Below are 8,122 nucleotides of genomic sequence, written 5' to 3'. Positions count from 1 at the left end.
TGAAATTGATGAAACATCCTTTCAATGTCACACATTATGGCTACTGGACCCTTTCTGAATCGACACAGCACACCAATTAAAGTGTTAGTCAAGTCTGGTCCCGTCAAGAGATGGTCATTTAAGGAAGTTTCTTGAAAGCGTGCTGAACAATCAAAAACCACACAGATCTTCCCGGGCTTGTGGGGATGGTAGACTCCGTGGTGCGGAATATACCACGCTGGCTGGTTGTTGAGTTCAGAATCAGGAACCTTCTCAGCATCTCCTCTGCCTATTATGTCCTTCATGAAGTGGACATAATCACTGTAATATTTCTCATCCTTCCTGAGTCTACGCTCTAATGCAGTAAGCCTATGAACTGCATACTGTTTATTGTCTGGGAGACTAGGATTTTGTGTCTTGAAAGGAAGCGGGAGTTCGTAGTGGCCATCTTCCTTCTGCCTTATTCCCTCCTTTACTTTAGACAAGAAGAGGAGGTCTTCTTGAGAGACTGGATTGTCATCTGTTGTGTGTTCCACAAAGTCAGCCTCTAAGGCTTTGATTATGTCTGTTGGATGAATTTCTTTGACTTGATTTCTGCACACAAAGTGCACCTCTGTCTTTGGCTCAACTGATGGCTGTACAGCAGGGATCACTTGTTGAACTATAACTCTGTGACTGGTTCCTATTGCATCATTGCAGTCACTCTCTGGGTTTGAACAACCAACAATACTCCAGCCAAGGTCGGTTTGCTGAGCATATGGATGACCTTCTTCACCTGACACAACCTCTCGTGGAAGAAGGGCTTGTTGACAGTTATAGCTGATCAACAGACCTATTTCACAGTATAATGATGGTGGAATCTTGTCTGCTAATTTTTCAAGATGAGGCCACCTCTGAGCTGTCTCTGAAGTAGGAATGTGCAATTGGCTGGAATGAACTCTCGTGTAAAGAGTGGTGGTAATAGAATCCTTTTAGGTAGACTGTACCCTCTTACTTGTAGATTAGTCAGTTTTTGACTAGGGATGACTGTTGACTTTGATGACATTGTAGAAACCGCAGATTGACATTTTCTTTCCTTGTGTTTAAATTTCTGGCCACTTCATCTAGAATGAACGTGGTGTCACTCTGAGTATCTAAAAGCGCATAGACCAAAACTTCATTATGTGGTTCGTCTACAGCTGAAACCCTCACTGGCACGATGGAAGATGTTTGTGTGCTTAGATTACTTTGTATGACTCTGTTGGTAGTTGCTGTTGCAGCTATTTCTTCAGTATCTGCGTTGTTTTTTGATTTGTCATCTCCCTTTGGTGCTGACCTTTGATGTTTAAAGTTATCATCATGCAAACATGTTGGGTGTCTCTTCTGACATTTTTCACGTGCTCTTGTTATCACACTTTCTCGAGTGATGACCTGTCTTTAAACATCCAAAGCAAAGCTTTTCTTCTTGCACGAACTTTACACGATCTTGAACAGTCTTGTTACTGAATTTTCTGCACTTAGCAAGAGTGTGAGCTGCTCCTTTGCAGAAAACACAGGATGGGATGTTGCTCTGTGTCATGTTAGTGGACAATGACTTTGCTTGAATAGTCTGAGCTTTGGTGTATTTTGGTTTCTAACTTTGTATGCTCTTGAGTGCTTGTATGGAGGATATGGGATCACAAGCGAGATCTGCTTCAGTTGATATAAACTTTACAAGCTCACTGAATGGTGGGTAATCCCCATTGATTTGTCTGACTTCCATCACTTTGCGGTTCCACCTGGATACTAACCAGTCTGGCAATTTCATTAGAATTTTTTGACACTCATTACATTGAGAACTTCCAGTGTCTTGATGTGGGGAATTGCAGCTTCACAACTGAAGGAAATCTGAAGGAAAGTTCTCTTAGCTCACATCTGTCTTTAGAGCTTATTTTTGGCCATCTGTACAGCTTGTCTCTGAAGGACTTGCCAATAATAAATGGATCTCCAAATCGTTTTTCTAACAACTGCCAAGCTGAGTCGTATGCCTCTTCAGTGCCCAATAAGAAGAATCCTTCCACAGCTTTCTTTGCAGCACCACCCAAGTATTTTCTTAAGTAGTACAGTTTCTCCGTTTTTGGAAGTCTATCTATTAATATCTCAAAGGATAGTCGCCAGTCCTTGAACTTTAAGGGATCTCCATCAAATATTGAAGGCTCTAGTGTTGGAAGACGATTAGCACTTATAGCCTCTGCTAGTGCATGGACAAGATCAGAGCTATTTGGCCCTTGAAAGGTGGGTAATGTAGCTGGTGGAACTTGAGGTATGAATGGGGGACTTGAAGCATTGAGGTTATAATGTTCACTTTCATCATTTAACAAGTTGATTCCTACTGAATTTTCTTCAGCTTGATCATAGACTTTCACTCGAGCTCTTGCAGCATTTAGCTTCTTCATCTCTTCAAGACGCTCCAGCTTTCTTCATTGGCTTTGCATTGCTTGTTGTTAAACAAAGCTCTCAGCTTCTAACCTCTGTAGTTCTGTCTCTTCTCTTTCTTGTTCCTCCAATACCGCTAAAATTTCCTGTGCAGCAGCAACTTCAGCCATAGCTTCATTTTATTTAACTGAGTGGGTGCTTGAGTAGACAGAGCTACATTTCGTTCGACAAGATGGTGGCTTTGATACTGAACCTGTCGAATCCAGAACTGATCCCATGTCAGGCCAGAGTTCCTTTTCTTTATCTGATGTGTGCCCTTGAAGTTGTCTTTCTGCCTTTTGAATTATGAAGTCTGAGACAGATATGCATGTGTCAGCATTGTAATTGTCACTTAAACCTTTAAACTTTAGATTAATTGGCTGCTTATGGCTGAATAACTGTTTAGACCTTTTAACACAAAGCAGCAAACATTGCACATAAGATGAATCCCAGAATGCATAGGCTTAGCACAGTAAAAGGCAACTGAACCATCCCTTAGTTATGCTGCTATAGGCCTAGGCTACTGGGGGACTTCCCATGATCCTCTGCACACCTCTTCTTTTCTCTCTTTCTCTCCTCAGACCCACTCTCACATTTATTAGCCTTTATTACATGTCATTAGCTCTGTGTACTCTCTGTCCCATAGTCCTGTGCTTGTTTCTCTCTGGTCTCTCTTTCTCTGTACCTTTCTGCAGGTATCTCTGGCTCCGGAGCTGCATGTTCTGTGGTCCTGGCTCCACCCACCTGCTGCTGTTTATTGTCCACAATGATCCATTTCTAACACATTACTATGTTTAATGTTCCACTCTGCTACAGATAAATATTGGATTAATATTCTTTGCAGACTGTAATGTAAATAATTACCAGTTATGACAGCTTTTTGCTTCTGTGCTCTGTTTCCTATCATAACTGTAATCTGCTGAGCACACGTTATCCACTGTTTTGTAATCTAAATGCTGGCCCTCTAACATTGTTCACTGCCAACCCTGTTTGTATCATGTTTTATATGCTGCATGTCCTTCTCCTCCTCTCCTCCATTCCCAGCTGTCCTATCTTCCTCCTTTTCCTCCTTTCACCCAGCCCGGCCATCAGCAGGAGGGTCCCCCATATGAGCCAGGTTCTGCTCAAGGTTTCTTCCTGTTAAAAGGGAGTTTTTCCTTGCCACTGTCGCCTTAAGTGCTTGCTCTGGGGTCAGGCTCTGGGTCTCTGTAAAGTGCTTCGAGACAATTTTGAATGTGGAAGGTGCTATATAAATAAGGAGGATGCTAAGCTGACATCCATTATGGACAACACCTCTCACCCCCTGCACCAGACTGTGTCAGCTCCTTCAGCAGCAGACTTGGACATCCACAGTGTAGGAAGCAACGCTACTGCAGGTCCTTTGCATGCACACTTCTTCTTTTTCTGCACTTCATTCTTTTTTTTTTCAATTTTTCTTGTGAGCTGCCTAACAGGTGAATTTCCCCATTGTGGGATCAATAAAGTTTTATCTTAAAATTGAACTGACTTGAAAAATACTTACTGATTGTATCAACTGTATGTATTTAACTGTCATGTCTCCAACTTGTTGAGAATAAAACAGAAAGGATTTGAATCAGAGCCAATGAAAGATGATCATCAATGTAGAAACTCCTCATTGGTTAGCAGGTGGATAAAGAGCTGATATTTCTGCTTCACTCAACAAATCTGTGTTTGATGTTTGGCTAAGTTTTCAAATGCAGGTCTGTTAGTTTGCTGTGAGCTGCAGAGCAAACTGAGAGTTTTGTTCCTTTGATTGTCCTTTCAACACAAATGTTATTTGACTTTTTCTTCATTGTTTCCTCTTCAGACTGAGCAGCTGTAACCTCTCAGAGAGAAGCTGTGAAGCTCTGTCCTCAGTTCTCAGCTCCCAGTCCTCTAGTCTGAGAGACCTGGACCTTAGTAACTATGACCTGTAGGATTCAGTGGTGAAGCTTCTGTTTGCTTTGATGCCTTTGATGCTTGTGGTCCACACTGTACCCTGGAGACTCTCAGGTCAGGATCAGGAAGTTCAGCAGAACTTTCTAGACTCAGACAATTATTCATCATTTTCTCTTCAATCCTACAGATGATGTTTAAGGAACTTCTCTTAAATACATTGAACCTGGACCAAAATGGACCAGAACCAAAAACAAAACAAAACAAAACAACAATGAACAAAAAAGGACAATAAAACAGATCAGCAGGTGTTGACAGAGGGTTCCTGTGTGATGTTGTGTATGTCTGCAGGCTGTCAGGATGTCTGATCACAGAGGAAGGCTCAGCTCTGAGCTCTGAGGGCCAACATTCAGATTACAAAACAACACCACAGTCACTGAACCTCTGTATCCTGGGTTTAGTCTCTGGTGGCCTGGTTCCTCAGTGTCTCTGTGTAGAGTGTAGCAGAGAGAGTCTCCTCCTGTTAGAGAAACTCTCTCACTGTTGAACAGTCAGACATGTAGTTCAGTCTGTACATGTCTGTCTCTTTCACTCACACACACCTTTTCAGATTCATGTATTAAAGCAGTTTATTTGTTAAACTCTTCTAAATGATTCCTTGTAAACTTCTTCCTCTTCCAGTCCTTTAAAGATGGAAGCTACGATTATTACAGGAGAAAAAATGTTGCTGACTTTTACTTTTTTAAGATTCTAATCATGATCTTGTCCTTTCACATTAAAAGCATCATTGTGAACATCAGTGTTTTGTTTTTCTCTGAATCTTGGGACAACTGAGCTCCACTTTACAATACATCTGCTGCTTTCTATTTTTTACAAATTCATTACACTGTTGTAATATCTGACAGTGCATCCCCTGGTTGTAAGTTCGTCCAGAGCTCATCTATGACCATCATTTTTTATTGGATATATCCTGTGTCACCTTTGTTGTCATTTCACACAGTGCACAGCCTCCATTAAATTCTTTTACAGCATATTTCCTATAATAATCAATGTTTAGCCAAGCCATATAAATAATAAACACTTGATATAATGTATGTTTTGCACATTGGTAATTAATTTTACACAGTATTTAACATACGTTATTTTAGTAATAAATTAATTTAAGCAACAAAAAAATCTGGTGAGTCACTTGGGAGCCGAAAGAGCTGCTCTTAGTGAGCCGAGCCATAAGAACCGGCTCTCTTAAAAGAGTCGGAATTCCCATCACTGTACTCCATGTTGCTGAAAGTTTACTTTCACTTTGACCGAAGTTTGTGGCGCGGATGATTTTCTCTTTCTGAAGGTAAATGTCCGCACTTTTAATGTTTTACTCGTCAACACTTCCTGTAGTTACCTGAATTATGTGATGTTCGAGTTTTTTGGATGTTGTTGTGTTTTTGTTTTTTTGTTTTTTTAAACTGCGTTGAGGTGCTTAGTTGTGTAGACTCTGAGTTGTCACTGTAAAGTGAAGAGGTCCGTTATTTCACATGGCGGCACGAAGAGACGCAGCGGTTTGTGGCTCTTCATTCATTCATTATCCTCCATGTTGTGTGGATATTCACAGTAGAAGCGGTGGAGTCAGAGTAGAAGCAGAGTGAGCTGATGGTCAGTAGCTGAACACGGAGCTTTTGTTAGTCTGTGGCTCCACTTACTGCTGACTGAAGGCAGCTTTTCCTGCCTGAATCAGCCTGTGGAGGAGGCGGACCTGAGCCGCTGCTCTCCCGCAGTCTGAGCCGCTAAATGCGGTCTGAGCTCGGCCGGACAGCGGCTGGAGAACAGCTCTGACTTTCTCTGTCATTAGATGAACTCTACGGGACTGAGCTCAGAGGGACTGACAGGGTTTTTCAGGCTCTGTGATTTTCAGAGAGACAGTTAACACTCCATCCACAGAGTCAGAGGCCTCCTGGTCCTATCAGGACAAACTCTACCTGATGAATTAGATGATAAAGACCCAAATCCATAAATACTCTCACAATAAAGCATATCAGTGGCTCTGATAGGTGATTATATCTCTGTGGCTGGTCACAGTACAAACAGAAAAACTGTCTGTCAGGACATATTTGCTGTTTTTATTGATGTCTATCAGTGTCTCTGCTGTTTGGTTTAGTTTTGGTTTGTTGTTGCTGCTTCATATAGTTCAGACTTTACTATTAGAAAAGGCAGGAAAGTGCCCCTAGAATAATCCTGAGGAGAAATCACTGAATCTCAGCTGTTTTGTGGAGTAACCACCTGCAGCTTGTTTCGTCAAGTCATTTTCTACAGAAACACTGCAGACAAACAGACTGTCAGATAAAATCAGTGGATCTCAGTCCATCTGTGTGTCAGTGAATGGAAATGTTCATCTCTGAATCGTATGTGAAAGATATGAAAGAGGAAAGAAGAGCTGATCAGTGGAGGAGCAGCTGATATTTCTACAGGACAAATGATGGAGAGTATGATTTCAGTCGATGTGCAGATGAATGATTTGTATTTTCTCTCCAGATGAAGGTAGAAAGTGTGTGAGCTGATGTGGATGTGAATTCAGCATCATGAATCAGTGTGAGGACAGAGAGGAGGGAGCCCCTCCCCCTAAAAGCAGTCTGTGTGGGGACCATGAGATCCAGACCAAAGCTCAGAGGTGAGATGAGGATCTCTAACTGTCCATGACTCTTCTCCATGTCAGAGCTCAGCACTCACATCACTGCACCATCATTATTCACACTCAAAGCGCTGTGTGTGTTGTGTTGAAGGCCAGAGCAGCAGCACACACCAGACTCTGCTGGACCTGGACCTGAACATGGACCTGAGCCCAGCTGTGTGTCCATGAAGAGTGACTGGTCAATGGGTCGCCTCAATGATTTCAAAGGACAACCTCCCTCTGCTGCAAAGAAGTGAGCTGCAGCTGAGTTTAAAATGTATCAGACAGCTGCCCTGTATAACTGGTCTTCTATGAAAGATGAAGTGATTGTGTTTTATCTCCAGGCTTCATGAATGACACAGTATATGAACATGATCAGGCTGAAACACAGGCTTTAGTGGCAAAGTTGATGTTTCTCTTTACAAGAAAAGCACTTGTTATGTTCTTATATGTGTTATTCAGATCAGAACTAAAACTCCCTGTAACTCAGCACCTATCCAGTTCCAGTGTTTGTGTATGTGTCCTGTAGCAGAGGTGAGACTTCTGTCAAACCCAGTGTAAGTCCTTAAAACTCATCATTTAAAAGGTGGACTTGTTGTGATGACTCTAGGTCATGAGGTACAGAACTGATTACTTGTTTCCTCTCATTGAGAATGTCACAGCACAGTAGTGTTTGCTTTAATCAGGACAGTCACCACAGAAAATAAAAGCAGCTGCTGTTTGTGTACAAACCATAAAACACTGACAGATGCTGCAAACATAATGTGAGCTAATTCTTCATGATTCCTCCACAGAGTGGACCAGGAGAGCTCAGAGGTTCCCAGTGCTCAGTCTGCCCAGCAGCATCAAACACACCTGGACTCCATATTTATGGTCTGTACATGGACAACAACTACTTTGACATCTGTTGTGTTGACAATAATCTCCATGCTGCACTTTTTAGAGCAGTGGATTGTCAGTGTGTCCAACATGGATCTGATGTTTGGCTCCATGGTTTTACTTTGATTGTGTCATTCATATAGTTTTCTGTTCCAGCTGCTGGAGGAGAACATTGTCACTTTTGTGAAGAAGGAGCTGAAGAAGATCCAGAAGATTGTGAGTCCAGATTACCCAGAATGCTCAGAGAGTCAGAGGGAGGATGAGGAGGTGTTGGACGGT

The 8,122-nt window shown here is 42.1% G+C and overlaps 1 long non-coding RNA gene across 1 annotated transcript; it reads left to right on the top strand.

Moving 5' to 3' along the window:
* Positions 1–6,925: 6,925 nt before the first annotated feature.
* On the top strand, positions 6,926–7,811 carry LOC121195373. The gene is made up of 3 exons (XR_005895468.1): positions 6,926–6,964; positions 7,077–7,217; positions 7,759–7,811. It is a non-coding gene; the product is annotated as an uncharacterized LOC121195373 (long non-coding RNA).
* Positions 7,812–8,122: the final 311 nt, after the last annotated feature.

Source organism: Toxotes jaculatrix, chromosome 16, assembly GCF_017976425.1.
Source record: "Toxotes jaculatrix isolate fToxJac2 chromosome 16, fToxJac2.pri, whole genome shotgun sequence".
NCBI lineage: Eukaryota > Metazoa > Chordata > Actinopteri > Toxotidae > Toxotes > Toxotes jaculatrix.
Note: the sequence above shows the minus strand (reverse complement) of the source record. Positions and strands in the feature narration are given on the sequence as shown.